The sequence below is a fragment of the Varanus komodoensis genome, unplaced genomic scaffold, assembly GCF_004798865.1.
Source record: "Varanus komodoensis strain SLA01 unplaced genomic scaffold, ASM479886v1 scaffold10, whole genome shotgun sequence".
In the NCBI taxonomy this organism is placed as follows: Eukaryota; Metazoa; Chordata; class Lepidosauria; order Squamata; family Varanidae; genus Varanus; species Varanus komodoensis.
This window is the reverse complement of record NW_025335269.1, coordinates 32,150,883-32,165,626: the sequence shown is the minus strand read 5'-3', so window position 1 is coordinate 32,165,626 and position 14,744 is coordinate 32,150,883. Positions and strand designations below refer to the sequence as shown.

The 14,744-nt window shown below is 43.6% G+C and overlaps 1 long non-coding RNA gene across 1 annotated transcript; it reads left to right on the top strand.

Moving 5' to 3' along the window:
* Positions 1–2,428: 2,428 nt before the first annotated feature.
* Positions 2,429–12,947, top strand: LOC123017299. The gene is made up of 3 exons (XR_006413577.1): positions 2,429–2,608; positions 2,693–2,829; positions 12,222–12,947. It is a non-coding gene; the product is annotated as an uncharacterized LOC123017299 (long non-coding RNA).
* The last annotated feature ends 1,797 nt before the right edge of the window (positions 12,948–14,744 follow it).

Below are 14,744 nucleotides of genomic sequence, written 5' to 3'. Positions count from 1 at the left end.
ATGGATGCCTTTAGTTAAACTGAGGAACTACCAAGGAATATAAGGAAGGAAATGGTCTACAATGTGTTAGTCCTTCACCATTTACCGTTGACTTCCCAAAGTTTGCAGAGAACTATATTCCTCCGAATAACACTTGGGAAAATATTACTGATACACCTTGAAGTTTGCTATTTGGTCATTTCTGTTGTCAAATACAGGGCTAAAAGATTATGGGATGACCTAGTCTAGAACCGGTTTTTTAAAAATAGTATCAGTGCATCTGAGAACTTCTCCAAAGAATAAAGCTTTCTACCTTCTAGAGGAAAAAATATTAAACTACCATTTCCAGAAATAGGTATGGTTCACACTGAGACAAATATACTTACCACTTCCTAATAAAGCATGCACAAAAAGCCATTCTTTCCCTTCTGTCGAAACACCTCCGCATGATCTTCTTAGAAAATTTAACCGCAACTGCTATCAACTTCTTGAACTGAAGCACTTTCAGTGTTTTTTTTTAAATAATTTGCTGCACTTGGGAGACTGATAGCAAACCACTGGAACATTTGTTTGCACAGATGCCTGCACAATGAGTCCAATGGGCATGCAAGCCAACAGAAGGACTTTCACTAAATTGTATTCTAGCTGAGGTTCTCCGTACAGTATTCTGAGCATGCTTAACCATCCCGTTTTTTAGGGCTGTCCACTTCCTAATCCAGCCTTCTCCAAACTGGTACCCCCCCCCCAAAAAAGAACCACTTTAGACTACAACTCCCAGCATTCCTGACCATGGGCCATGCTGGCTGGGGCTGATGAGACTTGAAAAGTGGCCTAAGCCCTGAGCATGTTCACAGGACACAGCTGAGCAGGAAATAAATGCAGAATGTAAGAACAATTTCCTGTACAGCAGCATTTAATTCATGTAACTGAATGATTTACTTGGAACAGGATGTGCTAGGTACATAAAAGCATAGGCATGCTCTCTTGCATTAAAAATTAGGTTCTTATGCTGGAAAATGGATGGGCAACATCTTTTATCCCCAAGGGCTGTATCCTCTCCAGGCTGGTCTGTCAAGCAGCACATGAGCGAGACCAAGGTCCTCCTCTACCTGCCTCTCTCACACACATACTGGTTTAGGCTCTCTGGGTTGCAGCTGTACTGCAAGTCACCCAGCTTGTGACATCCAAACCCACTGATGCTGGGTCACTGACATGCTCAGCAAACCACCCAAAATCCAGAAAACTCCCATGGCTTCTGAGAGATTTATTAACCACAAGAACGTGCTTTCATCAAGTTCACAGGACAATAACCCAGAGCACCTGCTTGGCACAGCTTGAATACTCAAAACGGCTTCCTGCACACACTGCAACCCACCATTGTGGGTTGTGATGAGCTACATCCATGATGTGAACCAGTTTGCCTCTCCTTTGGTCCCCCACCAACCCACAAGTAGGCAGGCTCATACATCATGCTAAGCACCCTGAGAATAAGCCACAGAGGGTTCCTTGCTCACTGAATAACCTGCATTACTGTAGTTCCAGAAGAAAAGCAGGCACTTTTATCTCCCTATTAAGGGAAGTGCCAAAGGCAAGTGGAGCAGGCACTACACAAGGAGACAGAAAGAACAACTGTACTCGAGGGATGAAGCGGACAAGGAATCTGCCTACCTGAGCACTCGTCATTAACAAAGAGGAGAAATATTTACAAAGTGAGCAAAGCCCTCCGTCACAAAGAGAGCACCATCTTGTGGGTGGGGAAATAACTCCCACCTGTTGATGTCATCTTCTTGCTTTTATGCCATCACACTTGTGCCCTAAACTCTGAGAGAGCAGCCACTGGATGGGATGGAGCAGTTGGGACAAGTGTGGGTAGTTGTTGCCCCAATTAGCTGCATTCTTTTCCCAACTTCAGGGAGATTCATGCCAAAACAACCACCTTGAGGGAGATTTGCATAAATGCATTGAAATGCAGTAAACCTAGCAGTAAATGCTCCAAAACGGAGCACAGGGGTAGGCTTTATCTCCTATTTGTCAACGTCATTCTCGCAGGATGATGTGAGACGTGTCAGTTTCCTCCCTTCATCATTTATTCCCCTGACCAGGCTAGAACAACTGGGGTGCCCCATAAGCAGCAGTTGCATCTGCCTGCCCAACTCATTTCTCCCTGCCCAGCTACCGCTCTTGGAGTGGAGATGAATGTGGGGATGACTTGGACAAGTGTCAGTTCCACCCATAATGGGAAGAAGCCAGGGCGACTTCTTTTATATTGTTATTTATTTTATATTATTTTTATATTGTTACTATTGTATTTTTCTTCATGTTGTGAGCCGCCCCGAGGCTTCGGCGAATGGGGCGGCATATAAATGTTTTAATAAATAAATAAGAAGTGACATTGACAAGTGGGAGCTACGCCTTCCCCCACCACTGGGGCTTTTTACACAAGGAATTACGTCTCTCACTTTTTTCCTCAGTGCTTCTGAGATACACGAGGGCAGTTAACTTTCTTTCAGTGCCATTTTCCCCAGGCTCTTTGTGAAGATGACTGGCACACATTAGCCAGTCTGCTGCAGGCAGCCTTGCCTTGTCAATTTGCTTGGTTAACTTTTGAGATTTTGACAATGCAGCAGAGGTAATCTACAAGCACATTAAGGCGGCGACATTGCATCCTGCTCAGGAAAAAGGCAGTAACCAAGTGATAATTCTTCCGTTTCAGCATCAGAGGAGCAGTAGACACTCTTGTAGCAAGAGAGAAGCGGGGAGCTGGCCTGGTCATGAGGAGCTGCACTGCCCCTTCTGGGCTGGAGCCGTGTCGCCTGAAACTTTTTGCAGAACAGTTTTTGCAAAGTACAGGTAAGTAGTCAGAGTAAGTACTATGGTTCCTTGCCCCCAGGATGGCCTTCCCTCACTTCAGACACTAACAGTAGAATGAAGCCCGAGAGTACAAGGCAAATGCTTTCGGTTTGTGTGGGGTGACCACTCGCACAGCATGCAAAAAGAGGATATCTACTTGCATAAAAATTACTAATGTAGAAATAATTTTTCTGAGAAAGGGCAATCTATTCCACAATAGCAGGCAAGCCTGTGGCAAGGTGACCTGTGTTCCTGTCCACCTGCTCAGTCTGTGGCTCAGGTGCTAACAATCAGTGGGCAGCTTCAAAGCATCTCTGGCTCCTAATTCCTTATCTTTTAACCAAGCTTGGGCCAGACAGCTCTTGAAATACAGGATGCCTTCAACAACAAGACTGTCCTTGCCATTTCTTGAAACAAAAAACTCTCCTCTGTGAAGCTGACCACCTGGCCAGCTAGAGTTGCATGAGAAGCCCCAAGCCATATAGGACCAACACGTGCTACTGCAGATTCTCCCCAAACAAGTGCTGCTGCTCCAGAAACTGGGATATTAATGGTGTGGGGCAGGAACATCGCCACAGGGATTCCTCTCGTGTGACCCAAGACCATCCTTAGCACAGGAAAGAGCACTGCCGCTGCTGCCCCACAACATGGGGAGCCTGCTCTTGGATGTAGTGGGGCAGTGGGAGGGCAAGAGGTCTTGTCAAGGTCCAGAGAATCAGGTCTGTCCTGCTATATAGACAATATTCAGAGGGGGAAATAAAATCTCAATCTGTTTCCTCTCTTGGTGCTCATCCTAATTTGCATATCAATTTGTCACATGAGCTCATTTTGCCTTGTGAACAAAGGACAATGAATATGGCCAACTGATAGGACTTCTTGCAGTAAATATTATCGGTTCAGATTGTTATCATTTGGGCTCATATACTCACTGAAGTATACCAGTGCATTCCACTGGATTATGGAAACAGTCGCTCTGATGCGGTTTTCTGAAAAGTGGAGACATGCAACTGGAATAGGTAAGAATGTTCAGCCCTATTATGGAGCTATGCAGTGTCAACCCATGTTGTATTATTGAGGCAAAATCTGTTAAATGTCTCTAGGAGTGATGCCCAACCCACCCAGCGCAGGTGGAGCAGAAAGACCTTACAGGGGCCAGACTGGACTCAGCCACTTCCTGCAGTTCTCCATTCTGGAGCCACAGAGGAACCAGCAGTGCTGAGGCTACAGCCCTCTCCCAGCACCATCCGCGTGCTATGACACAGCGTGATGCAGGCACTAGAGGGAAGGCCTTCCCAGTCTAGAAGGCAGCGCACCAACGGGCCAACGGAGGGGGCAGCTTGTTTCAGAGGCAATTTGGATTTTGTTGTGTGGCATCAGCTCTGTGTCACTGGAGAAGACAATAATGCTAGGGAAAGCCAAGGTGGCGGGAGGCGGCCGAGGAGGAGGAGACGGCCAACCACGAGAGGGATCGATTCCATCAAGGCAGCCACAGCCTCGAGTTTATAAGAGCTGAGCTGGGCTGTCAAGGGCAGGGCATTTTGGAGGGCGCTCATTCACAGGGTCGCTGTAAGTCAGAGACCACTTGACAGCATTGTAATTACAACATCAGCTCTATGACCTCATAGAAATTGACAGACCATCATTCACTGAACTTCCTGAAGATAAAACCGCCCATTCAAAGGCCAAGTTTCCTTCCTCATAGTCATTTAAATCCTAAAAGCAGCAGCAATGGCTTTCAGTATTAATTCCCAGCACACAGAGCACATGGGTTTAAAGTTGGTATGCGCATAGGGTCAGTTCCACATTTGAATGAACAAGTTTAAGTCATGACTTGTTGCCGTGATCTCATGACTCCGCTGGCATCCAGTGCGAACGTGTGAGAAAGGCTAACGATGTGCAGCATTAGAATACTTTTAAGGGGAATCAGTCTCACTTAAACATGCAGGCTTAATTTCATTTCTCCCAGTTTCTCTCTTGCACCTTTAGAAGTATCTCTGCCAAAGCAAACATTTTTTTCAACTGAAATCAACTTATAAAAATTTGTGAACTAATATGCGCAGTGTTCTACTTCACACATTAGGCAAAGAGACCCAACTTGCTCTCTTTGAAGTGTGTAAAATTGATTTTTCAAGCTTCTCAGGATCAAGCTTTGATGTCTCAAACACACAAGCACTGAGCAAGAGCTGGTGATGCAGATATTAATCAAGTGCAATGTTCTAAGTGGGGTTTATCAACCAAAAATCAGAGAGACTTGTGCTCCATTTGTCATGACTGAAAAACAGGAGAGTCCAGCATACAGACCATACGCTTCCAATCCTGAATTCTCAGATCACTGAAAGGAAAAAGTATATATATAAAGAATCAGAACACTTAGCAGAAGTGGCAGAGTAGAAACCCATACTGTGGTTTTCCACCATGCATATCCTAACTACAGTAAGCGGAGAAGGTAAAACCTTTATGCAAATTCAACTGAACATTGTAATGCATGTCATATCCTGTCAAAACAGTATAGTTCATTGCATTGTTTGGGTATAGGAGATTGCTGTACTTCTAAAAGCCTTGCACCATTCAATGTGCTTTTCTGTTGAAGAAGCAGATTTCCTTAACTCATAACAAAAGGGCTTTCCCCTCTTTCTTTTAGGACTCAGAGCTGTTTCCCAGCCTCTGTATGCAAACTCCCAGCAACACAAACTGTGCCCATTAGCATTTCAAGGAGCCTCCTGTTAACAGAGGCAAGAAAAGCTCTTCTTGGTGGGCAAAATCCATTTTGTCCTCTCTTGTGACATCTGTTCTAACTTCCCAAGCCAGAAAGGAAATCAGATAATGCCAAAGAGCCTTTTCATTTACTGTACTGGCACTTGCAGGGATGTGTCACACTCTTAAAGCATGTAACCCTAGTGGACATACATGACTGTACCAATGGGAAGATCTGAATATTCCCACTGGACAGGACAAACAGAAGACATTCCAGGGCTCTGCTCTCTAGCTTTTTTACTGTCACGACATCCTGCTTCCTCGGTCCATTGCTGGAGAACATGCTGTTTTCAGGACTTGTTGCTGGGTAGGGGCTGTTGCCAGCGTGCGTTTGCTTAACACCAGGTGCCTTTTCCTCCACTGGTTGGCTTTTGCCATTAATGCGAAAGAGTGACTGGAGCCAAACACAGAGAAGTGGCGCAGCTGCCCATTTAACAAGTGGCAACTTAACCACTGCAACTTGCGGCCAGTGTGCATGCGACTTAGCTATGTCAGTCAGTCACCCAATTCATCCCATCGAGCTGCAAGGTAATCTTCAGTCACAATCTCTACAAAATGTGTTGTGTGAAACGGTTGCCTGGATCAACCCAGAATGTGGGAAAAGGACATGAGAGCATTGGAATGTGTGTTTCAGTTCACGTACACACAGAACAATGCAGGATAGAAGACCACATTTAAACCTTAAACAGACTGATTTCTCTTGTATACCATTTGTGCTGTATAGTTCTTAGGTCTTTTACACTGGTCATCCTGGGAACAAAAAGCTGAAAGCAGATTCCAGCAGTTTTTCCATTCACTATTCATCCAGAGGTTCATCAGCTCCATATGGATTCAGCCAACTGCTGTGTTAAATCAGAGGCCTTTCCCAGAATTGACATGGTAATGAAGTCATAGTATTGCTCACAGAAAAGGCCTCCATAGGTATTCCACTCTGGAACAAACCAGCCTTTCACCCTATTCAGTCCCCAAAACCGTCTCAAACAATTCCAGTATCTGTGAATTGGGTTTTTGCCTTTGATTGTGTGAGCAGTATGTTTTATTGCACAATTGTGTTTTAAGCACTGCTTAACATGACTCTTCTGTGGCCAGGAAACAGAAGGAATTAAAATGCACCTTATCCTTCTTGGAATGGATTCTGTCCCCTTTCCTGAATTTGTGCCCACAAGCTTAAATATGCATCATATACATGTGCTCTCATCAGTGGGACGTGCATCCTAGACATGCCAGATTTAGCTTTTGCTGAGACTAAATAAGGACTAAGGAAAACACACACACAGTGTTGAATAGTTTAAATACATTACATGCATGATGGACACTATAATCACTAATGAATAAAAAGGTTTTTTTCATCATCAGAATGTAAAAATCCACTATTCAATTCAGTGGCTGAATTAAAGGGAAATATATACTTTCTGCAATCACCCTCATCCAGTAACAGCGGATGACAGTAACAATGACGACGACCGGCTTGTGGAAGCATCTGTTCACATTGCCTGTGGGACTGAGGCCTGCACAGGCAGAAGCCATACATTCAAAACTATGCATCTATACGGTGTGGAGTGCTAAATCTCACCAAAGCTTCATACAGTGGTGCCAAATGGTCACAGGTACACAAGCAGTCTAGTCCTGTACAACAGATCTCAGTGCCAAGGATGTTTAACAGCACAGGGGGATTATGCCCAGAAACAAAATATAGCACAGGAAGGTCGAACACAAGGTCAGCTCAGCACATTTTGCTGCCCAAGGAAAAGGACAAGATGGTTCCCTCCCCATTCCAAGTACAGAGGCCAGCCAGAGCTGAACCTTATTTCAACACTGCTGATGGGACAGCTTCCTCCACTACACCTGAAGGCAGCAGGGTGCTCCCAGGGGCAAAGGATAGGCCATGGTACATACAACCATGTCTTCTAACATCTTGCTGCTACCCCAGAGAGCGCTGCCTCATTCCATTTCTGCAAGTAGTCTTCTCACACGACTATCTTTTGCAAGTGCAGGCAATATGGAACCCATGGGCACCGAGGTGTCACCAGACACCTTTCTTGGTGCCCACCAAGGTACCATGCCCTTCTCCTTCTTAAAAAAATGTATGTTCTTATGGGAAGCTTCGATATCTGTTAAATCGGTTTCTGGTGATACTCAAGACTCTGGGTTTGAGGAAGCTATTTAGTGTGTTGGACCTCAGTCCCACCTCTGCCTTGCATTCAGTCTTTACCTGTCCTTGGTCACACTTCCCAGGACAGCCATTTATGGTGGTATCCAAGCCAGGTTCTCAAATTGTCAAATGTGCCCACAGCCCTGAAAGGTGACTTATTCCTGTGTACTGGATCCAGAACTAGCATTTTACCTTTCATTATTTGTCTCTCACTGCATAATGCTCTGGTGTTTATCGGCTAATTTGTTGAGGACAATCCAACTATATTTCCTTTGAAAACTGAAAGCTTTCCATCCTAAATTTATTTTATTTTTTTCTAAAGTTCATTTGTACCCTACCTTCCAAGGGCCAATCAGCATTTCCAGAATAGAGCATTGAAGACTATAAATACAAATATTACAATAAAAATGGCAACACTGTGTAAGACAAAACGACAATCAATAAAAATTCACAGTAGCATAGGAGTTATGAACTTGTAGGTCAGTAAAACAGAGAAGACACTGACTGCTGACAAAGTGATAGGGAAGTGGGTGCCACGCCAACCTCCCTTGGGGAGGGCATTTCACAGGTGGGGTGCCACCACCAAAAGGAACTCTTTCTCTAATCACCACCCACCTTATTTCCAATGGCAGAATCACCTGGAGAAAAATCACAATGTAGAGCTCAAGGCACAGGTAGACTGATATCAGAGAAAAGAGTCCAAGCAATGGTAATCCTAAAGCATTCAACACTTTACAGGTGAGCACCAGCACTTTCAACTTAGTCCAAACATCATGTGACAAATACAGGCATGTAATTGCAATGTACAGATTGGCTACAAATTCGGACACTTTCTTGCTGATGAACACGGAAGGGTTAAGGAGAACTATCGGGCGAGGTAGCATTCGTGAAAAGACACACACACAGGTGTGGTTGACAGATGGATTCTGCATAGTAGATTACTCAGAAAAGTGTACTTCCCATGATGTAACTGCACCACCTGAACATCAAGATGACAACTGCTGAGTCACACGGAACCGGCCAGTCCCATGTGATCCTGCGCTTGCAGATTTTTTAAAGTTTGCAACACACTTGCACAAAAAGTCAGAAGAGCTTAGGTTAAAAGCTGTGCAAGGTATTCTGTCCCAAGTAGTGTGAATCATACTACATGGCTCTCACGACCTTTAAAGAGAAAAAGAGAGAGTCTCAATTCAGAGATGACAGTCCTTTTTAGCACACAGATTTATTCTGCCTAACACCATGTGAAAGCATTCAGGAATTATGTAAAATTATGTGCAGAGCCATAGTGTAGAACAACTATCAGCAAACTACTTTCTCAGTTGAAAGAAAACAAAACATAAGGAGAAGAATTTGGTAAGCCTGGTTCCTTATTTCTCTACCTATTGTCTGGTTTGGTCTGACGGAAGAGTCAGTTCAGATAAGCATCTGATAGTAAGGTACCTCATTAGCAATGGAAGTCAAAATCCACCTGGCTGAATATAAAGGTTGTATTTGTTTGAAATTCCCTTGGCAACTTTGTTCATTTTAGCTTGCTTTGCTCATTTTAGCTTGTTCTTTTTCATATTCTTGTTTATGTTAGGAATTTTTTTCAAAAAAAATCCTTATTCCTCTACCTGATGACAAGAAAAACATGATGAAGGACTGCTAAGGATCTCAACTCTAGAGCAGGAAATTCTTTGATACATACAATCTTGGAAGGCACAACAGGAGCAAATATACTTAGCCACAGTTTGTGAGAGAGACTGATAGATGAAAATGGATGAGGCAACACTAAGCTGGCTGAATTTCCTGGCCGTCGTCACAGTGCCGCTGTCTGTATGCATCTGTTTTATACAGTGAAACTCACTGTATGGGTGTTAATTACTGTTATTCATGCATTTCCTAATGACATGGCACCTAATTTCTTTCAAATGCTCCAAATCCAGAACTAGGTTCCATAAGAAGGTAGCATCCTCACATGATCTGGGGACCCTGTTTCCAAAATGGCACGAAAGGGTTAGGCATGGCAGGAAGGTTATAACCCAACACTGCCTTTGTGTCATTATTGGTTCCCTCTCCAAGGAGAGCTATCATACCAGCACTCCAAGGACAATGAATTTTTTGATCAGTCAGGCAAAGGCTGCCACACACACAAGGATGTACGCACACAGGAGGCAAGCAGGCCTGCTCTTGCTGGGCATTTGTCAGGGCCCATACTCCAGCAGGGCCCCCCAGTCCAATCTTCCGTGACCTCCCGATCCTGCCCTTGCCCTCCAGGGTGTCCCGGCCTGCTCTCTGCCCTCTCTAGGTGAGCGAGAAGCAAGCGGGGAAAGGAGAAGCAGCGGCCTCTGCTCACCTTGCCCTCTCCCTCAGGGCCCTGCAGTGGTGCAGCCTGAGCCCAGGCAGTCAGAAGGAAAGAAAAGGCAGAAGCCGCAGCAATGTGCTTCTTGCCCCATGAGCTCCACAACCTGGAGCTGATCCAGGATACAGGTACATGCCCTCTATTCCGGGGTGTTTCCGCCTGCATCTAGCTCAGAAGCTTTCGCATGACCCATTGCAGTATCTGCTACAAGTTGCACTGTCACAACATAAAGCCAAATGGACCATATTGCCTTTAAGCCAACAAAAGACGAATAAAAGCCTCAAAAGCAAAGCCATACCGAGCCATGTTCAGGCGATGAGCACTGCCAAAATTTGGGCCGAATGAACCACATTTCTGAAGAGATTCCTGTGGACTCACCAATGTCTGTAAAAACAAGCAATCTAGCGTCTTGGTGTTCTCATGGGCTAGCACAATCCGTGCTGAGATAAAAACGGTCAAGCCTAATGTCCCAGAATAGCTATTCCATCGAACAGTACAAGTTTCCAAAGGCTGGGAGCAGCAATTCCCCTAATGTTGTTCAAAGCATCCCTCAAAACATGAAGGCCCAAGCACAAACATGGGGGCCCTGTGGTTATTTGTAAAGTATGCTAACAGCAAGCAAAGCAGCCTTCTTCAACCTGCTACCTTGCAAAAATTTTGGACTTTAACTCTCAGCCGGCACAGCCAATGGTCAGGAATGCTGAGAGTTGTAGTCCCAGACACTGGTCTGGGGAGGCCTATATTTACAGATAAATGAGAAGAATGTAATATTAAGAGGAGGTTTTTTGTTTAGTCTAGTGTATTATTTTCATGTGTAGGTGCATTTCCCATCCATTCCTTTTTCACGGCCTTTGTCTCCCTGACACTGGACCGCCATAATACCTAACATGCAGATTTTTTTTTTTAAAAAGCTAGACCTTCATAAACCAGGAGAGAATGTTTCAGCGTTATTAAAAAGAACAACCTCTAGGATCAGTGAACGGGTTGGATTTAACAGAGTTTCAAGTTGCTTCTAAACGTCTGCATGAATAATATTCTTATTAATGTGCTAATGCTAGACTCAAGATACATTAGCACTGAGACAAAGGAAAAGGTTACCCCACTCTTTATGTTGCGGAGACCCTGTTCACTTATTACGGTTCAGTTCACATCCTCTCTAAATACAGACCTGCATGGCTGCATTCATTTATCTCACACACTTTATTTTTGGCCTCATCTGCACTAGATTTCAAATTTTCCGCCATAATTGAGTGTTGATTGACGCCACTTTTATCATGAATCTAACTTTCACTGCCTCGCCTTCTAATATCTGGGAATCTTTGGAGACATGGTTTGATGAAGCAGAACAGCTCTCTATTTTGAGAGAAACAATTTTCCTAAATTAAGAAACTGGGTGCAGAAACATTTCTACTGTTCCCTGTTGAGCTCTTGCTTTCATATTTCACATGTTTCTTCTTTGTGCATGTCCACTCATACTGCCTTCCTATTCAAAAATTAGGTGATATTAATCCAATGATATATACCAATTAGTCAGTAACTCTATTGCATAAAGGGAGTATGAAGAATTTCATTCCATGAAATTCCCACTTTTTCACCTGTATCTCTCTATGGGATTTCATCCATCTAATGAAAAAGCATAGCCTCGTTAATTGCAGGTTTGGGTTTTTTTCTCTTAAAACAAAACAAAACAAAAGGTGTGGGTTACACAGGCATGAAATAAGGTTTAATTCTGTACTAAGAAGGTTCCAAGACTCTGACAAAGCTTCTCAGGGAGAGCAGAACATCTGGAACACTTGCCATACAAGTCTCACCCAAGGATGGCATTGAGATGCAAAGGGAAATTGAGCCATAGAGAAACAATGTATAGTTCTACAATTGTTGTGGGTCTGAGTTGTTTGAGGCTGAAGATTTTGCTGCTTTTATGTTGTTAGGTTTGATTATTGTTTCTACAATTAGTTATGAATTGTTTCAGAATTTCTGTTTCTATAATTGTTGTTATTTCTATGATAATTTAGCTTGAAACCATTCTGTTTCGAGAGAGAGGAAGGAAGACCATCCTGAGTTATGCCTGGCTGAGTGCCAGGAATATTCTGGAATACTGGTGCACTGTGATTTGTCTGATCCAAAATCACCTCATTCATTTAGAAAGGAGTGAATTGAAGAACTGAAGCCCTCCTCTGTCTGTATGATCAACTTTTGGAGAATGTTTAAAGCTGATGAAAGCCACAGAAGTAGCTCAAAATCCACCATGCCATCAGGGCCAAACTGAAAATGAATTTGGAAAAAAATGCATTTATTTTATTTTGAAAGTTATCCGCATAGGAACTCAAAAATCAACCTGGGCATTTGCAGATGCAGAAGAACTTGTTTCTTCTTCATTAATTTGTTTTAAAAATATATTCTCCTGCCTTTCCTAAAAGGTTCAAGACAGCTTATAGCATAAAAGCCAACATGTGCTGCTACATGAGCACTGAATTTAAGCATAAGACCACCAAAACAGATGAGCACAGAAGTTGAATATATTGCACCAGGCAATCATCTATTGCTTGAAACTTGACAAGTATGAACTTGCCTACTACATTCCAGAGTGGATGAACAGCTCTGCTATGAACAGTAACAATGGTATTCTGTTAGCTTTTAATCAATTGCCAAACTTATTTGGGAATTCATCCACATTTGTTCCTGGGTTTTGTTTCATGCGCATGCTCTCACCAGCAGTGCCCCAGCATTGTTTCTCAGGGCCTGGTACAACTTCTTAACACATGGGGAACCCTTTCAACTTCACTGCCACCACCATCCCTTCTATGTTTTGAAAACACATGCAGATTTAATTGATTCATTGAATTAAAGCTAATTGGATCAATCATGTAAGATTTGTTTCTATTTGCTTTGTACTTCACCTTTCTAAGAAGAAAATGGCACTCACTGTGGCTTCAAAGCATAGATTAAGGGGACAATCTGAGGCCCTGTGTCCGTGATACACATAAACCTCTGACCTCAGAGTCTTTCATGCATCCTTCACCTGGATGAGCTGTGGCCATGGAGAGCTCTACTATACATTGTATCAGCCAGTTGATTTAGACAGTCATTTTCAGCTGTCTAGATAAAGTGCCAGAGATGGGAGAAGGTTGGGATGAGGATATAAATCAGCCCAAGGCCCCAGTCTCCTTCCCCGCACCCATAGGACAGCACCCCTCTTTTCCTTCTCTGAGTTCCTGCTGTGACCATAGGAGGGGCAGCCAGCATGTCTCTTTCTGTGCCTGCTGTGATAGGGGTGGCTGCTTGGCCTCCAGAGCCACAGGTCCAAGATTAATTTATTTATTGCATTTCTATCCTGTCCTATTCAAGTCTCAGGACAGCCTCAGACTTCTTGTGGCCTCCCAGAAGCCTATGGCTTCCCGGATGATGTGAGGAGGCCATAGGATTGTGCCCTAAAACCATACTGGCATGAATACACTAAAACACAACCATGACAATAAAAAGGACATTTAGCCCAACAGAGTGTTCAACATAGCAAGGGTCCACCTAGCAGGAGGACAAGAGGGAGGGAGCCAGCCTACCCTCCCTCAGCAGAGCAGTCACTGAGGCGGCCTTCTTCTGCACCTCTGATAAAGGGATGATCTTTAAGATGATAACCCCCAAGAGATGATCTTTAAGATAATCATCCCCAAGGAATGATCTTAACATTCAAGCAGGTTCGTAGAGCAAGAAGTAATGTTCCAGGTAGCCAGGTCCTTAGTTGCACAGGGTGTGACAGGTCATAACCAGCATTTTGAATTCCTCCCTAAAGAATAGGTAGTAAAGCTTTGCTACAAGGGAGTCATTTGCTTCTGTAAATTGACAGCAGTGCTAGTGGAATGTCGATTGAGAATGACAATGGTTGCCATGGTGTGGCAGACATCGATTTTGTTTGCCCCACAGCTGCCTCTGGCCAAAGAAGACTTACCAGAGCTAAAGGTCAACAAACCACAAGCATTAGGGTTCTCCTCAAATCCCTTTCAGGTTTCTGGGATGGGGGAAGCCATTCCTTGTCTCTAGCCTAAGATGATGATGGGATGCTAAGTAAGAGTGCTTTCATTTTTGCAACTATTTTACCTAAAGTTTGAAAGAAAATTTAGAAAGTCCTTCCAATGCCCATATTCTACCTACTGAAGTGACTTCTATTTCTATTGACCTGATTGGGAAAGGCTAAGGGAAAACATAATATGATGGCCGCACTGTTACATTTCTGCAAAAAATGTGGTTATTTCCACATCTCTAAACCAGGAATAATTTCTAATTTGTATCAGCAGTTTCAAACCTCCTGGAAAAATTGCTTCCAACAGTGCACCCCTGAACTATGCAAGTGTGTTGCGATCAGCTAGGACTGAAGAAATTATGTGGGATCACTGCAGGCAACAGCTGGGTCCTGCTACATATTTGAAAATGACTGATAATAAGCACCATGGATACTCCCCTAATACCAGTAATAGTAGTGTCAGTTAAGTCACCCTGCTGAAAGCATCTGTTTTACGTTACTTTCCATTCCTGACTTGGTGGGTCCAAATGGACAACAAGGTAATTTCAATGCAGTAAGCTTCCAAACATACAGAGAATTAGCTCATACCTAATCTGGAGATCTCAAACTTTTTCCTAAAACCTTAAGTCATTATTATTCCTACAGTGCCA